General features: G+C 43.7%; 1 long non-coding RNA gene across 1 annotated transcript; it reads left to right on the top strand.

Annotated features, from left to right (window-relative positions):
* The first annotated feature begins 946 nt into the window (after positions 1–946).
* On the top strand, positions 947–18,385 carry LOC128314764 (uncharacterized). Its single transcript, XR_008296794.1, has 3 exons — positions 947–1,234; positions 9,300–9,482; positions 17,570–18,385. It is a non-coding gene; the product is annotated as an uncharacterized LOC128314764 (long non-coding RNA).
* Positions 18,386–18,941: the final 556 nt, after the last annotated feature.

Below are 18,941 nucleotides of genomic sequence, written 5' to 3'. Positions count from 1 at the left end.
CTCCCCTCCGCTCCACCCACCCACTCTGAGATTCTCCCTGCCCCGTTAGGCAGAAAGCTTCCCGTGGAACTCGTCCACACACAACCTTTCCCCTTGCACACAGCCCCCTACTTGTAGCCCCCGCCCTGCACTCCCAGCCCCTACAGCATAGGAGACCACCCTCCTTCTTCACCCCGATCACCCCCTCCCCCTACGTACCGCACCTGAACAGCTGTTGCACCCGTGCAACAGGTCTGGAAAGTGTCTTCCCCACCTCCCCCCCCAAACCTCCCGCCACCGTCCCCTCCCCTACGTCCCCCCATAGCCCGGGCCGGAGGTGCAGTGGGCTGCGTCCCCTGGGCCGGGGTGCACAGGCGGCTGGTAAAGTGCGGGGCTCCCAGAGGCGCCTGGGGCTAGGGGCGGGTGGTCGCGCTCCGGCCGACGGAGGCCGGGGTGCCCTCCCGTGTGGCCCCTTCGGCGCCCGCCGCAGGCTCCCCAGCCTGCCACTCCAGCGCCGGCCGCCAGGCATTCCGGGCGGGCTCCCCCCTTCGCGCTCCGCTCCGCTCCCTTCCATCTTGACTTTTGCCGACGTGGAAATTTTGGGTTTGGAGACGACCTGCGCTCTTATTGGCTGCCGGCGGGCGGGGTCGGAGGTCACGGCTGCTCTCGCTATTCCGCGCCAAGGGGAGCCGCACAGCGGCTCGTGTCAAGTCAGCAGGTTCCCTCCGCCTCCCCCGAGGTCACGTGCGCCCCGGGCGGGCCCTGGAGCCGCCTCCTTATGCAAATAGAGCGGCCGCACGGGGCTGGGGGAGGGGGAGGGGGCGGGGCGGGAGTGGGCGGGGCGCACGGGGTGGGGGCGGAGGACGGGCCGGGGAGGGGCCACGTGGGGCGGGGCGCTCCAGGTGGCCACCTGGCTTGGCGTCCGGCCCCGCCCCCCTGCCCCCCCCAACCCCCCCTCCCGCCTCCGCTACCCTGCTGCTTTTGCCGCCGGCGCCGACTACTGGTCCCTGTCCCTGGCCGATAGCAGTCGGCCTGAGGATCCCGCGTTTTGCAAGGTGCCTCGGAATGCCCGCTTCCTTTGGAGCCCCTTCCACCAGAGCAGACCCGAACCCAAACCCAGGTTGGACCCCGGGTCTTTCCTGGGCTGGGAGGAGGAAGCGGCAACGCTGCCTGCAGGGCAGAGAACGGAATGGAAACCCCGGGGAGGGCAGTTTCCTCCTCTGGCAGGGAGTTACAACTAATAGCGAGATTCCCGGTAAGAGAATTCTAGGACAAAGCAAAATCAAGAATTCATCGAGGTTAAAAGTATTCCCTTTTAATTAACTACCTTCTCCCACCCCCAAATAAAAAGAGGCCAAAATGCTAACTAAAGTTGCCAGTTCTGGTGGTTGTTTTTTTGGTTTTTTGTTTTTTTTTTTTTAACATGTCTACAAGAACTAACCGAAAGGCCGGTCCGTCTCCACCCCGCCCTCTGCCTAGTACTGGACACCGGAGAGTGGAACCTGGGACACGTTCTCCTCCCCATACCTGGGTGGAGGTGTGACTCTGGGGAGCTCCAAATTCCCGGAGAAGTCTTGGGGCATGTAAAAAGAATCAGTTCCTGACGTGTTTCCCCAAGCACGCCAAAGGTGCTTTTCTAGAAAGAAAGGGAATCGATGAATGGCCACATGACCGGGATGTCTTCCCTCCCTCCCCCTTCCCCAAGGAAAAGAAAGGAACAGCAATGCAAAGGTAGAGCTCGGATTATAAATGCTGACTCTTTGATGGTTATTGCAAAATCTGCCAGCTTCTAGTCACCAAGAAACAGGAAAGGAGCTCCATTTTTTTTTTTTAAATATAAAGACTTATAAGGATTGGCCTAGTTTTTTCCCTTTGTGTAAGAAAATATCTGTATCATCTTTATAATTTTTCCGTTATAAATCTGATCGAATGATACAGAAAAACAAACAAAAAAAATTCATGGGAAGATTCTTACCTGTAAAATTACTCCCATCCTCTCTTCTTAATTTACTCTCTCCTTCTCCCCATTTCCCCCCAATGGAAGGATAAATCATTGCTCCTTCCAACTGTTTTATCCTCAAGGATCTTTCTCTCCACTCTCCTTTCTCTTCCCTCTCCACACTTGGTTGTTTATCTGACCCCTCCCGTGTTTGCAGGGGCCTCTCCCCCGGCATTGTCTCCTCCAGCCCCCCACCCCCTCCTCGGCCAAGGCCTGCCGGCAGTGCTTGCTGGGCCTAGGAGTCGGTCCGGGCTCTGCCGCCTGTTCTGTTGTGTGCACTGGAATATTGATTTTTCAGTGTGTGTGCGCCGGCTCTGTAAAAATCAATATTTCAGTAGCTCGAGCACAGCCCAGGGCAGTGTAATGGAGCCGGCCTGCTGATGTAACGTGCGGGGTCCACCCTCGGCGATTGAGGTCAGTCAGAAAATGGCAGCGTGTTTTCCTATTTCATTGTTTGCTTCAGCGAGAAGGAAGGAGTGTGTATACCGTTGTGTACGTCACCTTCCAGGACAGAGTAACCTTAGTGCTGTTGGGTAACAGGCAAACCTTGTTAGAAAATGATCCACACTTAGGTAAAAAGGTAATGATGGAAAACCTCTGGTTATCCGCTCTAAAAACTCCTACGTAAAACATTGGGGAGGAGGAAGTTGCTGTCTGCCATCAATCCTACCAAATTTCACAATGAGGAAAGAAAAATAGGCTACTCTAGGAAAGTGCTAGAAGTTTGTCTTTTCTTACTAAGTATACCGATCATTATTAATCTGGAGCCCCTAAAATATGCTTCTGTTGAATGAGAACAAGATTTCTGGCATGCTCTGAAGGAAAAAAATCAATAATGGTACCAATTTAGGGGCTGTCTTCAAGGAGTCCGTTTACTGCCCCTCTGGAAAGACACTAACTTGGGGTTGGGTCAGGGAGTGCTGGCGAGACATGCCCCACCAAGGGAGCCCTTCCTAGTCTGTTCACCTCTCTGGGCCCCAGGAGCTTTATCTATAAATTACAGGGTTAGTCCAGATATCGCTAAATACTTGCTAGCTAGAAAAAAATGATATAGTAAAACGTTCAAAAACAGAAATGCAATTAAGTCAAGTATACAGCATGGATAAGAAAAGTAGATTACTACTAGAAGTGTTGCAGAAATGAGAAGTATGTATTTTCTTGCTTTCGTGTATTATATTTCCTTTAAATTATATTGCAGCGCTATTTTGTGGAGGGTAATTTGGCCATTTTTTTTAAATGCACTTCTTTTGCCCTAGCATTTCTAAGCACTTTTTCTAAAGAAGTTATTAATATCACTAGAAAGATGTTTATCACTGCCAACTTTAAAATATTGAAACATTGGAAACAACCTAAGTATCCAATAATAGGGGATTTAGTAAATAACATATGGTAATGGTATATTTATTCAGTGGAACACAACTATTTAATATGGTAGTGCTGAATGGGTATTAAAGTAATGTGGAAGATTTGCACGTATTGAAATATATGTACTATTTAAATCTCTATTTATGTATGTCTGTCTCGTAAAAGATATGAACTCTGGAGCCGGATGGCTTGAGTTCCTATCTCTACCACTAACTAGCTGTGTGTCTTTGGTCAGCTGTGAACGAGGTGTATTTGTTTCCTGTTGCTGGTCTAACAGATTGTCACAGTGACTTAAAACAACACGAATTTATTATCTTACAGTTGGTCAACTTCTGACAATTGGTCAAAAGTCCACAATGGGTTTCACTGGGCCAGAATCAAGGCGTGTATGGGGTTACACCCCCCTACAGAGGTTCAAGGGGAGAATTTGTTAGCTTATCTTTTCTAGAGGCCACCTGCATTCCTTAGCTTGTGGCCCCTTCCTCCATTTTAAGAGCACAGGACTCCAACCTCTGCTTTTTCAGTCTCATCTCCTCTCTGAATCTTACATTTCCACCATTTTTTTTAAAAAGGATTCATGTGGTTTATTGGGCCCACCTGGAGAATTCAGGGTACTCTCCCATCTCCAGATTCTTCTTCACATCTGCAAAGTTCCTTTTGCCGTATGACCTGACATTCCTAGGTTCCAGAGATTAGGATGTGGACATCTTGGCAGACCATTACTCTGTCTTCTATGTTGGACTAAAATCCAGATGTTGGCAGGGTTGTTCCTTTCTGGAGACTCTATGGGAGACTACCTTCTCCCCTTTTCCAGCTTCTATAGGCTGCCTGCATTCCTTGATTTATGGTCCCCTTCCTTCAACTTCAAAGCCAGCAATGGTAGATCAAAGCTTCCTCAGATTGTATCACTCCCACACTGACTCTTCTGTCTCCCTTTTACACATTTAAGAACGCTTGTGATAACATTGAGCCCACCTGAGTAATCCAGGACACTCTCCCTATTTTAATTAGGATTAAATATAAATTAAAATGATTTAATTATTTTTGTTAGCAACTTTAATTCCATCTGCTACCTCAATTCTCCTTTACCATATAACATAACATATTCATAGGTTCCTGGGATTAGGATATGGACATCTTTAGGAGGCTGTTATTCTGTCTACTGTACTCAGGATAATCAGCATATAATAATGCAGGTGATAATCTGCATCATGACGTTGTGAAGAAGATCAAAAGAATCAGTGCATGTGGGGGCACCCGAGTGGCTCAGTCAGTAAAGCGTCTGACTTTGGCTCAGGTCATCAACTCACAGTTCATGGGTTCGAGCCCCACGTCGGGCTCTGTGCTGACAGTTCAGAACCTGGAGCCTGCTTCAGATCCGGTATCTCCCTCTCTCTCTCCTCCTCCTCATGCTCTGTCTCTCAAAAATAAATAAATGTTAAAAAATTTAAAAACAAAAAGAAGCCATGCATGTAAAGTGTTTAGAACCATGCCTGGCATATAGTGAGCACCCCATTACTAATTAGTCTATGGTAAGCATTCCATAATAAATATCTATCATAGTTACTGTCTGGAAAGGAAATGCAGACTGTGAACAGTAGTTGTATCTAGAAGGTGGGATTAAATTTTTACGGTCTTCCTGTTGCTCGTGTCTGTTTTTCTTTTTTCTACCATTAACATATATTGCTCGGGGCACTTTAAAAATTTTTAAAGAAAACAAGACAAATGAATAAAGGGAGTTTTCATGGTATAATGAGAAAATAATTTTGATTTGGGGCTAAAAATTTCAAGTGCTCGGGGTGCCTGGGTGGCTCAGTTGATTAAGCGTCCAACATGAGTTCAGGTCATGATCTCATGGTTTGTGAGTTTGAGCCCCGCTTCAGGCTCTATGCTGACAGCTCAGAGTTTGGAGCCTGCTTTGAATTCTGTGTCTCCCTCTCTCTCTGCTCTTCCCCTGCTCATGCTGTCCCTCTCTCTCTCAAAAATAAAAATAAAATATTAGAAAACATTTTTTCAGGTGCTCCTCTCAGCACGTCTGCTATCACAAATTGGTCTTTGGCAAGTTACCTTACCTCTCTGCATTTGTTTTCCTCATCAGCCATATGAGGGGAGATGAACTGTATATTTTGCAAGCTCCATCCAGTTCTTTGTGTATAAAGAACGCCTACAAAATCAGTAAGAAAAAAAAGCCCTACAGGGGGGAAAAATGGATACAAAGGAAAAGCAGGCATCTCACGGAAAAAAACAAATGGCAAATAAGCATAGGTAAATATGTTAAGCCTCATTAGTAACGAGGAAATGCAATTTAAGTGAGATATTTAGTGAGATACCATTTTATAGCCATTAGATGAGCAAAAATTCAAAAGTCTGACAACATAAGCAATTGGTGATGATATAAATGAATTGCAATGTTTACACAGTGCTGCTGGGAGTATAAATTGGTACAACTACTTTGGAAAACAATTTGGCGTTACCTTGTATCGCTTATCATGTAAAGGTGAACATTCACATGCCTGGTGTCCAGTGTTTCCACCCAGAGAAACTCTTGTACATATGTGCCTCCTGGTGTGTCTGAGAATGATCATAGCACTGCTCATAGCATGGAAACACTGAAAATAGCCACAGCAGAATGGAAAAATTGTGGTCTGTTCTCACGATGGATTATTCTAGCTATTAAAATGAATGAACTACAGTTCCTCACATGGCTATGAATGAAGCTTAGAAACATGTTAAGTAGGAAAAAAACAAATTCCAGGGGAGTACAAGCATTATGAGGTCATTTTTATAAATCAAGTATAAGCAAAATCAAACAATGTGCTTTTTCACAGATTCATAATAAGTGATAAAAAAAAAAAAAAGCAAGGAGATGGTAAACAGACAATTCAGGAGAGTGATTACTGGTGAGGGGGGCAGAGGGAAGGAGGGTAGGAGGATGTATCTGGTAATGCTCTAGTTCTTAAATTGGACAGTGGGCTCCTGAGTGTTCATCTTATTGTGCTTCGTAACTTGTACACACATGAGATATGTATGTTTTGTATGTATTAGATTAAAATGATTTTTTGGGGACACCCGGGTGGCTCAGTCAGTAAAGTGTTTGACTTCGGCTTAGGCCGTGATCTCACAGTTTGTGAGTTCAAGCCCCACATGGGGCTCACTGTTGTCAGCACAGAGCCTGCTTCGGATCCTCTGTCCACCCCTCCACCCCTGCCCCTCCTCTGCTAGCTCATGTGCGCAATCTCTTTCTCAAACATTAAATAAACGTTAAAAATAATAGTAATTCGTGGTTGGTGCTACCACTTAGCTTAGATTTCCTTTCAAGCTCTTAAAAGCAAACTCTGTTGCAGATTTGCTATTTGCAATCCTGCTGGTTAAACAGACTTCTTAACAGCCACCTGTATCTGGGTTTGTGCAACAGTTGTTTTCAGTTTACGCTCCAAATGAACCTCATATTCTTAGAGATCCATACCCCAATGGGGATTTCATGCCAGCAGAAGCAGTACCTCCAGAAATTTCTTGGAGTTTGTCTTCTGTGTGCCCTGGGAGCCGGCCATATTTTGTGTACCTTCTGCGACAGGAGCTGAGATAGACAGTCTGTAAATTTCTAGTCCAGCCCAGGTGAATTTGTTACTGCCCTGATTCATTACACTTTTGATTTCGATGTTGAAGAATCACATTCCCTGTTCCCTTGACCTGCCTCCCATCATTTCATAAGGTTGGTCCATCTAGTCATGGTCTAAAGGGGCTTGGTCTCACCATCCTACAACAATCCTGGCATTGCTGTCATTTTTGACTTCTATCTTTGATGCCACAGCCCCTAAAGAATAAACCAGCTTTGTTGATTTGTTTTTCTGTTTCCTTGAACGAAGCACTGACAAGCACTTATCAGAACTCAGGGCACCTTCAATGTCAGTGTTTCCAATGAGAAGATTGGCTTGCATAGGGTCTGCCGAGTGAAGCTGGTACCAAGTGTGGGTAGGAGGATGGATGTGAGTGGTCTTTGGGGCAGCAGTGATACCTGGCATCCAGATGTCAACACTTCCATCCATCTTTGGGTGTTGGACACCACAGACACATGCGTTGGGTGGAGTACTGGTTTTTAAGACGCACTACCTAATGTGAAGGGGCCCCTGAGTCTTTACATACTACTTTGTGTGAGATCTTCAGTTTGGGAGGCAAAGATTTTTTTTTTTTTTTGCTTTTTATCATGAAAAATCTCCAAAAATATACAAATGGGAAAAGAATATAAATATACTCTATAGAATAGGTATAAACATTGTATAAAGAGTATAACGAAATCTCTTACCTGTCACCAGTTTCAATAATTATTAACTCATGAATACTCTTGTGACATTTGCTCCTCCCACCCCCTTCACGATTATTTTGAAGCAAATCCCTAATATCATGGGGTGTAGATGCTGTGAATGCATCATCATGATAAGCAACCTCAAAGATCCCCAGAGAGTATTATTAATGGTAATAATGAGTTCCATCCTTTTTGTAACATTATCATAAGCTATTTCTTTTAATCAGTTAAATAATGAGAGGCCAAAGTCCTTCACGCTTAAGACCACCTTTAACTTCCCGGGGAGGGCTCTCTCGGATAAATTCGACATATGGAAAATCACTTTATAGTTGGGGCATGGAGAGCGATAGAACAACTTAACTCTGGTAAGATTTCTATTTTTTCAGTCTCACCAACAGCGTACCAAAAGAGTCAATGAAATAACATCAGGTCTATTAACAGTAGTCTTAGCTGACCTCTGTAATCCATGCTACATAAAGTTATCTTTCTAAAGCCCACCTTTGCCTATACTTTTAGTAAATTTGAGTGCCCATTGTGTGCAAATTATTAGGCACAGGAGGGGATTCAAAGACAAATCAGATATGGCTCCTGTTCTGTAATGAAGAATTTGTCCGGTCTTTGTCTTTGGGCTCCTGGGAGGAGGTTTCTAAGTCCTTGGAATTTGCCAAGCGATAGGGGTAACTTTGTTATCCACGGTGGGTCTCAAGATGAGAGACACTTGAGTTTATGATAAGATGACTCGGTGGCTGGCCGGCCATGATGGAAAGACCAACCGTGTAATTAGAGGGTTGGGTCTTTGATCCGGATGGTATCAACCTGATCTCCAGGGAAGAAAGAAGGACTTGAGACCGAGTTCAATCATGTGATCAATGATTCAATTAATCACACCTGAATAACGAAACTCTAGTAAAAATTTTGGACCCCCAAAACTCGGGTGAAATTTATGGTTGGTGAACCCATTAGTGTGCCCAGGACTTAGTGTCCTGAGTCCACACTAAGAAGACACGGAATCTCTGCGTTTGGGACCCTTACCCTATGTGTCTCTTCATTTGGCTAGTCATGATTTATATCTTTTTTAAAGCTGTGATCATAAGGACAGCACTTTCCTGGTTTTGTGAGTCCTTCTAGTGAATTATCAAACCTCACGGGGGTCATGAGAACCTCTGAATTTGTAGCCAGTTGGTCAGGAGTGCAGGTGGCCTGGGGACCTCTGGAAGGGCTGCTGGTGTCTGAACCTAAAATGGGAATAGTTTTATTGAGGATTGTGCCCTTCACCTGTGACATGGATGGTAGCTCAGGACTGCACTGCAGTATTGCAGCTCCTACCTTCAAACATTCACAGATTAGTAGAGAAGAGAAGACATAGATGCAAATAAGATTGCAAGTGCCATGCAACAGTTACAGATGTGCTCTGAGAAACAAGAGACAGGAAAAAGAACTCAGAACTGGGGATACTGGAGGAGGCCTTGGGGAAGAGGATAGCCCTTGCCTGGAGCCTTGAAAGATGAGTCCGATTTAGACGTGCAGAAATTGTAATAAACACTTCTTGAGCACTTGCTCTGCATCAAGCTTTGTTCTGCTGCTTCACATATAATAAATTATATAACATACATAGTCCTGTAAAGTTGCACTAATATTATCTTTCTCTTACAGCACAATACACTGAAGCACCCGGAGATCAAACGCCTTGCCAGAGGTTGCATAGCTAATAAGTGGAGACCTGAGATTTGAACCCAGACAATGAGAGTCTTGAACAACTACCCTTGACTGCCTTTCAAGCAAGAGGAAAGAACATTCCAGGAGGAAGGAATAGCAGAAACAGAGGGGAAAACAGAGGTATGAGCGAAAAAGGAAAAGGAATAATGTCAGATAGGTACTTTGAATGCTGGACTCAGGGCTCTGAACTTGACTCGGAAGCGTTGGGACATCAAAGGTTGTTTTTCATGGGATTCTGTGGACTTTTAGGCTCTGCAATCATGTAGGGAATTACCATTGAAAGCATGTTGTGCTCCTCCAAAGTAGGAAGCTGCTCTTCCCCTCCTAAAGAACAAATCACTCTCTCCCTGCTGATACTCCAGTTGTGATGTATAGAGTGGAGGCTCCAAGGAAGAGCCCCTTGTTTTCACTTTTTTATTAAACTTTTTAAATGTTTATTTATTTTTGAGAGAGAGAGAGGGAGAAAGAGTGCCGGTACACACGTGGGTGGGGAAAGGGCAGAGAGAGAGGGAGACACAGAATCCGAAGCAGGCTCCAGGCTCTGAGCTGTCAGCACAGAGCCCGACGAGGGGCTCAAACTCACAAACCATGAGATCGTGACCTGAGCCAAAGTCGGACGTTTAACCGACTGAGCCACCCAGGGTGCCCCACTCGTTCTCAGTTTTTAATATCCCATGGCAATTGGCTTAATGTACGCTGTAGGCACACAACATATTTGCAGAGTGAGTAGATATTGTACTAGATTGTACTATATCAAGTTGCTGATAGTTGACCCATTTTGACCTAGAAGGATGGCAATTATGGTGTCAATTTATTTTAAGACATAGCATTACAATTATACGCAAAAACTGATCAGTGTTAAAATTCAAGTACATTACTGTTGAAGGCATTAAAGTAGGCATTAGAAATTTTATATAAGGGACTATCGTTTGGTTACAGTGTGATGCAGAGCTTAAACTAGAATATGTATATGTGTGTGTGGGTGTGTGTGTATGTGTGTATATACATATATATGGGTACTTATGTGTATATATATATACATATACATTATACTATGAATATATTCACATATATTCATAGTATATTCATAGTATATATTCATACAATATATTCATGGTATAGTGTGTATGTATATACACATAAGTACCTATATATACTATGAATATACACACACTATATAAAAGTATGTATATATATATACACACACACATAAGTACGTAAGTACATAAGCACATATACATTCATATATAGTGTATATATACACATACGTACAAATATCATACATATATGTATGGATATTATACATATATTAGCATATCATAGAATATATGCATGTGTGTATATATATAGTGAGAGGGAGACACACACACATAGGAAGGCCTATCCACAGATTATTTCTACAAGGATTGTTATTCATGCAATCTGATCTTGATGTCAGATCAGAAGGGGAAATTCCACTCAAATCAGATTTATAAACGTGAGGTGAAACTCAGTACAGTAGAGCAAAAATGAAGTGGGAGAAAGAGAAACAAGAAAATTAGATAAACTTTATCCAATAGTCGATGTTGGATACAGTGTTTCAGAGACAATTCTTTCTCAGTGGGCACGAAGAGGTCATTTTTAGCTGCCTTCCACCAAGAAGTTCGGAAATTTTAAAAGTCAGGTATATATCACGTTGGAGATGATGCCATCAATCAAAGGGGAGAGATGAGCTGGTGTCAGTGACCCTCCTAAAGCAACAGAGACCTGCCTACCTGTGAACCCTCTCACTGAGCTCATGACTGTTTCTGCAGAGGGTCCAGTATGAAAGCTAAACCCCCAAGGGTGGCCATCGTCTGTGCAGCTTAACCGACAGAAGTGAACTAATGACCCAGATGGCATAAGTTAAGTCTGGATGCAATCCAGGCTTTGCAGCCACCCCCAAACTTCCAGTGAGGTATACGAGAACCACAATTCAAGGAAAAGGGGAATTAAAGTAGATTTAAAGTAGAAACCCAACTCAAGATCCTGCCCAGCAAGTCTGTCTGTATTCAGTGTGTTTGTTTAATTGAACGGGAGATTGTAGAAGGCCATTTATTCCCGAAAGCAGGTCAGTCCTGCTTGTTGCTTGCTGACTCTCCTAAAACAAATCTACCGGTGGGAAAGATTTTTCCTAAAGATTCTCTGCAAAACAAAGTGCTCTTAACTAAATATTCAATAGAGATCATTATGTCCAAGCTAGCGGAAGTAGAAAAGCTGGCCTAGGTATGTAATCATCTGACTTTTGATTTGCACACAAAGGTGCTTGCTCATAGCATCTGAAAGTATGGCCAAATTGAAGTGCAAATGTCCCCCTCCCCCCAATTAAAAAATATTGATCAAATGGCATCAGGTGAATCTCACATTTACAAATCACTGGGAAATTCTGTCTCAAATCTCAAGCTATTTAATTTCTCTAACACCATAGTCAGAAAAACCCAGCTTCTAATCTTTTTTTTTTTTTTTTTTAATTTTTTAAATGTCTATTCACTTTTGAGAAAGACAGAGACAGAGCATGAGCGGGCAAGGGGCAGAGAGGGAGAGGGACACAAAGAATCCGAAACAGGCTCCAGGCTCTGAGCTGTCAGCACAGAGCCCGATGCGGGGCTCAAACCCATGAACCGTGAGGTCATGACCTGAGCTGAAGTTGGACTCTTAACTAACTGAGCCACCCAGGTTCCCCCCAGCTTCTAAACTTTAAATTTCATAATCAGTACTGATTTTGCCCCTCAGATGTTGATCGTATAAAGTGAAGTCTATCGGGTAGCTTCCTAATACTCTGCTAACGATGTAGAAGCCCCTTCAGTAGCACCTTTTGCAAATCAACCCCCACCCCCAAGAGAACCATGCATACAGGTACCCTCAACCTCTCTTGAAATCCCTCAACTTTGTGTCCCATGAAAACAACAGTACATTCCCATAGAACTGCTCTTCCTTTTCTCCAGGCTCTCAGTTTTCTTTATGAGGGAGGAGAGATGGGGGGAATCAGTTCTCCAAGCTGGGGTGTCTTGCAGAGTAAACAGCCTGCCCAACACCCCAGTTGCTCAACCTTGTTTTGTTCTTTCCCCTCCCTTTTGTTCCCCTGCTCTAACATGAGGGAAGAGCCTGTTTTCCCAGAAACCCCTCTGGCCAGGAGACCTCAGAAAACCCAAGGACTCGGGAAAGCCATATAGCACAGACTTCTAGAAAGAGAGTCTCATACTAAATTCTCAGAACCTTCTCCCGCAATTTTCAGTCTGCTTAGTACCTCATTCCCATTGAAGCTAAAAGGTCTGGACAAGTATTTGTTTCCCTGGCCTTTATAGCCTCCCTCCCCTCTTTCTTGTCTCTGCTCTACAGCACTTTGGTGATAAAATAATGACATGGCTACCCTTCTGGAACTATGCCTGGAACTATATGAAATAACACAGCTCCCCTCTCCCCCTCCCCCACACCCTCAGGGCTTCCGACCATCCCTTACCCTTCTTCTGACCATCTAACATGCTTACGCAATGATCTTTCTCCCCCTCTCCCAGAAGCTATAAGCTCCCCGAGGGCAGACACTTGGTCTTTCACCCCTGTCTCCAGAGGCCAGCACACATCCTAGGCATTCTATAAATAGTTGTCAAATTAACGAATCAATGTGCTTAGATTAGATGATATAAACAAAGACAGTGAAGGACAAACTTGCATAAAATAAATTTAACAATACTTCCTCACATAACAGTGTGTTGAATATACAGTAAAGGGTTATAAAATTACTCAACAGGTATTCATTAAAGCTATCCAGGACATTCTAAACCTGCCCCTCAATAGTAGAGGAAAAATGACTTTTGCTTTCAGAAATAACACTGTAGCCTGACGTTCTTTGTGGGATTTTTTCTTTTCTTTTTTTTTTTTTTTGAGAGAGGGAGAGCACGAGCAAGCGTGGGGGAGGGGAAGAAAGAGAGGAAGAGAGAGAATCCCAAGCAGCTGCAGCCAACAACCCAGAACCTGACTTGAGGCCTGATCTCACTAACTGTAAGATCATGACCCGAGCCAAAATCAAGAGTCAGAAGCTTAACTGACTTGAGTGTGAGACAGAGAGTGAGTGGGGAAGGGGCAGAGAGAGGGGGAGACACAGAATCCAAAGCAGGCTCCAGGCTCTGAGCTGTCAGCATGGAGCCCAATGCAGGGCTCAAACCCATGAACCGTGAGATTATGACCTGAGCTTAAGTCAGATGCTTAACCAACTAAGCCACCCAGGCACCCCAAACACCTTTTTATTTAAAGCATATAAAATACAGAGTCCTATCACCAATTCAGTGAGTTTTTTTTTCTTTGTATGTCCCAACAACCAGCAACCTAAAATACCTCTTAAAGTAATTGTATTATTTTTGGAGAAAAGTCACCTTCACCAGATATCCTATGAAAGGCGCAAATGGCTTTTTAATCAGTATCTTTTTAAAATGTTGGCTGCAAAATCAGATGGTACTTTGTTAAAGCCTCCAAACTAGTCAGAAAGTTTGTTTCTTTTAAAAAAAATGAAAGAAGAGAGAAAGAGACTATGCTGGGACCTCATTTAATCTTTCAGAATGATTCACTTTTTATAATTTTATTTCTCCATGTATTCTCCATGTCACAATACAGTGTTGGATTCACTCAGGATCAAGGAATCTCTTGTTGAATCAGAAGCTGACGCGTGCATTGGAAATGCAGCTCAGTTCAAATTTATTAACCTTGGCATCGGGGATCACCCTGCTCTGGATTCAGTTTTGTCTGTTTCATGTGAGTCGTGCTATTGGAACGGGTACCGATCCTCAGGCTTACTTCTCCTCACTGATGGGATTTTGATGGCAAGATCCAATGGCACCAGTGGAGGACAGCCTTTGGCACGATGCAGAACCCCACGTGTTCCAGTGTTCTGTTCCCCTCGCTTGGAGTTCCAACTTTCTTTTGGCTGACCAGGCACCACTCGGTCGCTTTCCCCTTTACACTTCAGGAACACTTCCAACAAATCTCCCTACAGCACCTAACACAGAGTTTTGGGACCGATAACTCACACCCAGGACGGCTGCCAGTCCATACAGCACCTTGGTGTCACTTAGAAAAAGGCACCCTTCCTCTGGGTGAGTCAGGGAGAGATGGGCTAGTACCAGCCATGCATTTTCAAAAAGTTCAGGGCGAATAAATAACAGGGCAGAGGACACTCACCTTCCTTCCTCTTCAGCCCACACCTCCACCATGGAACAGGGGAGAGAGAGGTCAACAACATTTTTTGCGAGATAGATCTTGTTAACAATAGTGAGGGTTTTCCTGTAAAGACCAAATCTCTTTCAGAGTAAATGAAACCAGGGCAACATTGTACGTGAGAAAGATTTTTTTTTTTTAGAGACAAGGTACTTGATTTTCAAGTGCAGGCTTTGTGGGCTGTCAGCCATTCGATGATCTCTTCCTTTTTAAGAGTTGGTCTTGGACGTTAGTCTTTCAAAGAGAACCAGAGGGAAAATGCCACAGTGCTTTCTTCATGTGCCCGAGACCATCCCCAAAATAACCTGCTCATTTCTCCCTCCTGCACACTCTTTTGGAGAAGGAGGGAGACTGGGTGTTGGGGGACGGGGATTGAAGTGTGAGGAGGTGAAGAGAGACAGGTGCCACAGGAATCATCACAATATCCTGGTGAACAGTCTGGATGAGCTGGAGCACTGGATGTTTCTCTCCGTGGTCTTGGCCACCAGGGTGTCCTCTCTCTGGAGAATCCCTTTCTCAGTAGGCTAGAGGCTCATCCTGACAAGGGGGAGCTCCACATGCCTTTCCACTCCCATTTTCTTAACCACACTCTCAGTTCTTTGATGATATGTGCTACTACATGAACTGGTTGACTATGGGTGCCTGTTTCAGGGAGTCTTAGGTTTGAACCCCAAGAGATCATCTGTCTCAGTGTTTTCAAGCCTCTTTGACAATCACCTTTAGTAAGAAAAACATTTCGCATCGCAACCCTGTACACAGATAACTATGTAAACCTGGACTTAACCGAAACAGACATGTTTGGAAACAATATTTAGTCATACCACGTGTAATGCACTCTAATATTTTCTATTCTGTTCTTTTTAAAAAGTGCTGATCACAACTCACCAGATTGATTTCGTGATTCACTAATAGGCTGAGGCCCAGAGGTTGGGAATCACTGATCTATTTTAATCCTCTTAGGTTATAGAACAGGAAACCCAAGTCAAAAAAGGTTAAGTGATCTGGACAAGGTTACACAGCTACTGCCTGGTGGCAGAGCCAGGATGAAAATCCAGGTAGTGAAATCGTCTAACTCAGCTCATAGTTAATAATAAGCACTCTTGCAGAACAATGAGCAGATGCTGTGCTAGTTGTGTGAAGGGTGTGTGCTGTGAAAGAAACACGTAGATTTTGTTTTGATGGTGGAAAATCAAAGTCACTCAGGGGAGAACTAAATAGAATGTCATCCCCAAATCCTCACACACAAACCATTTTCAGTTGCAAACTCAAGTGTCTAAAGGGCTGTCTTTCTGTATATACAAATACAGAGAGACAAATATAAATATTTTATTATATATATACTATATATAATATATATTTATTATAAACCTAGAAATATAAATTTTATATATATATATATATATATATATATATATATGCTTGTTTTACAAATGTTTTAAATAACGTCTACAACTTGGCTCCAATTTGCTGGCTCATATAAGCTTCCCTGCACTGACTTCTATAATGCAAGAAAAAAAAAAAAAAAACACAAAAAACCTGAGCAACCAGTCCTTCCAGCGATCTCTAGTTAAGCCTGGTCAAATAAGGGCTAGTGGGCATCTTTGTGATCAAAGAGGTCCTCTCAGAGATGAAGGGACTCTACTGAGGTATGCACATGAGGGTGAGGTCCATCCAAGACTAAGAGCCACCTAGCAACAGTGCAAGACTGGAACAGCCTGAGCAAAGCTCAGCAACCTCACAGCCCGTCATTCTTGGGTGGTTCACTCACAGCTGCACCCATAGTAACCGCCGTTGACTCTGACCTTATTACCCCTCCAAGAGTACTATTTCCATTAAGATGAATTAGTCATCAAAAACGAAGCTCTAAATTTTAGCAACCAGCATGCTTTCCTTCCATAAATGCATGTATGTCTTCCTGTTCCACCTAATTTTATCCTGTTTAAAAAAAAAAAAAAAAGTCCTCTCAGCCAAAGCAAATCCTCTCTCTTCCTCCTCACACAGCACCCCCCTCCCCATGACCCCACCCCCAGCCAGCAGCAAGGCTGATCTCCAACCTGCACAGGATACAAAACTGAAGATGCAACATGCTGACTTTGCTCATGGCTTTTTTTTTTTTTTCATTGATAAGTTACCTGTTCATTGGTTCCTGTGTCAGCTGATGAAAGCAGCAATGACCTTTTCCAACAGTCAGCCTCTGTCTTTACATTGGCTTTCTGCACTTGACTGGGAGCCATGAAGATCACCTTTAGGGCACCTTTCAACCTATTGCTGTGAAATGGCAACAGAACAGAAAATGAACCAGCAGTAAATGGACATTTGTGGATACACTGAGGAATAGATACGGGCACTTTTAGCTTGTGCATGTGAAAATGTCACAGGTTGTTTCTGAACATGTTCCAGCTGGAGGCAAAAAATGCTTTGGGGTAAACATATGGGGCACATGTGCAGAAGCACTGAAAATTAGGTATGAAAGTTATATATGCAAAATTACCACAGAAATTCCTGCTGTGATCATTATGAAACTGCCTGTGAGTGTGGGTTTCTGGCTCACCTTCCAAGCTATCCAATTCCTTGCATAAAACCCTTAGGCAACATTATCCCCACTCCCTTTAGTCTTCTTTACCTCAGCACAGCACAGTAAATGGCATGCCCGTTCCAACCCCTATCTGCTAGGACAACCGTGTAAGAAATGATTCCTTTCCGGGGGGGACAGGAAGAATGAATCAGAGGATTTGATTATAACCTTTAAAGATCAATTTTTAAAAATTGGTACATTTCAGTGCTTTCTAAAGACAGGCATCTGTAATAGTAACTATGTTTGCTTTGGCAGCACGTGGTGACTTTTGCAACAGGCAGCTTCCTTCCGTATCCGTATTTATGGCAAATATGTCAGAATGTAATCCATTCCTGTATCCATGAAGAGATCAACAATTACAAGTTCTTGTTTCCCTCTCATTATATTCCTTTACTTCTTTTCAAAGCATGACATAGAAATTGCCATGAGATGGAGAATAATCAGTCGTCAGAAGAAAATAGAAGACCAACTCTTACAGCTGAGTAGAAGGGAGGCATATGTAAGGTTTGTTTCATTTCTCATTTCCTCTTTGAGTGATGCAATGTAACACCACAATTCAATGTTATCAAGGGGGTGGCATTTCACAGGAAGGACTCCTAGCGTGGCGGATAGAAGGTTCCGTAAGCCAGATTTGCTACCGATGACGCTAGCAATTCAGTGACATTAGAAAAAAAAGTCAAGTATTATTTCCAAAGGGATAAGCACCTTTGAAGAAATAATATTGCCTTTTCTTTGACTTTCATGCTCCAGTTCGTCCCCAACAGATAGACGCAGTGAAGAACCTGTATCCGTACCCAGAGCAACATGTTTCCTTTAATGTTAGTCCCAGGTGAAATGAAACTAGCCAGGAGGAACATGGCAGTCTCTCTGATTTTAGTAATCAGTCGTTCTCAAAAAACCAGACCTGTACTGTTGTTATTCCAGCAAGTTGGCCGTTTACAAATAGATCATCTCCAAAATTTTCATTTGTATATTTGGAATAGAGAGTGTCAGGTATAGGTGCCCATATATGTATTATAAAAATGATAGGCTCCCAGACCAGCCATACACATCTCTTTCATTCATATTATGCCAATGGTGTTGGGAGATTCAAAGAAGTATGAAGTGTTCAAAGAGTAGTAGTCTGCTTTGGGAAGATAATCTGTGGCATAAAATCCAAAAACAATCACCTTATGAGTTCTACTACTTTCAGGAAAGAAGGAAGGAAGGAAGGAGAAAGGGAAGGAAGGAAGGAAGAGAGGGAGGGAGGGGGAAAGGAAGGAAGGGAGGGAGGTAAGAAAAGGGAAGAGAGAGGGAGGGAGGGAAAGAAGGAGGAAGGAATAATCATATCAGCCATGGTCCAGCCAAGAAACAGAAACCACTCTGAGTATTTTGGTTTCTCGGGACACAACAAAGCTGAGTGGCTGCTAGGAGGTGGCAAGGCAACCCAGAAATTACAACAGCAGAAACTCACTGCCACCCTTAGAGTAGAGGGTCAAAAGGAGAAGATGATGTTACCAGAATCCAGAAGCCAGATCACCCTGTGCAAGTTGGAACCACAGTGTGCTGGTCCAGTGGGGGCTGGATCCATGAAGGAGCTGCTGTAGATGCTATCGGGGAGGCATTTATGGATTCAGGAAAGGACAAGGAGAAATACCATGGCTTCTCCCTTCCTCCCACCATCCAGTTCCCATTAGTGCCTCCCATTGACCAAACTCCGCCAGCAACCAGCTGACACAAGGATCCTAGGACACTCAGCCTGCAGGGGTCAGTCTCCTGCAATATAGAGCAGAGCAGGG

The sequence above is a fragment of the Acinonyx jubatus genome, chromosome A2 (assembly GCF_027475565.1).
Source record: "Acinonyx jubatus isolate Ajub_Pintada_27869175 chromosome A2, VMU_Ajub_asm_v1.0, whole genome shotgun sequence".
In the NCBI taxonomy this organism is placed as follows: domain Eukaryota; kingdom Metazoa; phylum Chordata; class Mammalia; order Carnivora; family Felidae; genus Acinonyx; species Acinonyx jubatus.
This window is presented reverse-complemented; position numbering and strand designations above follow the sequence as displayed.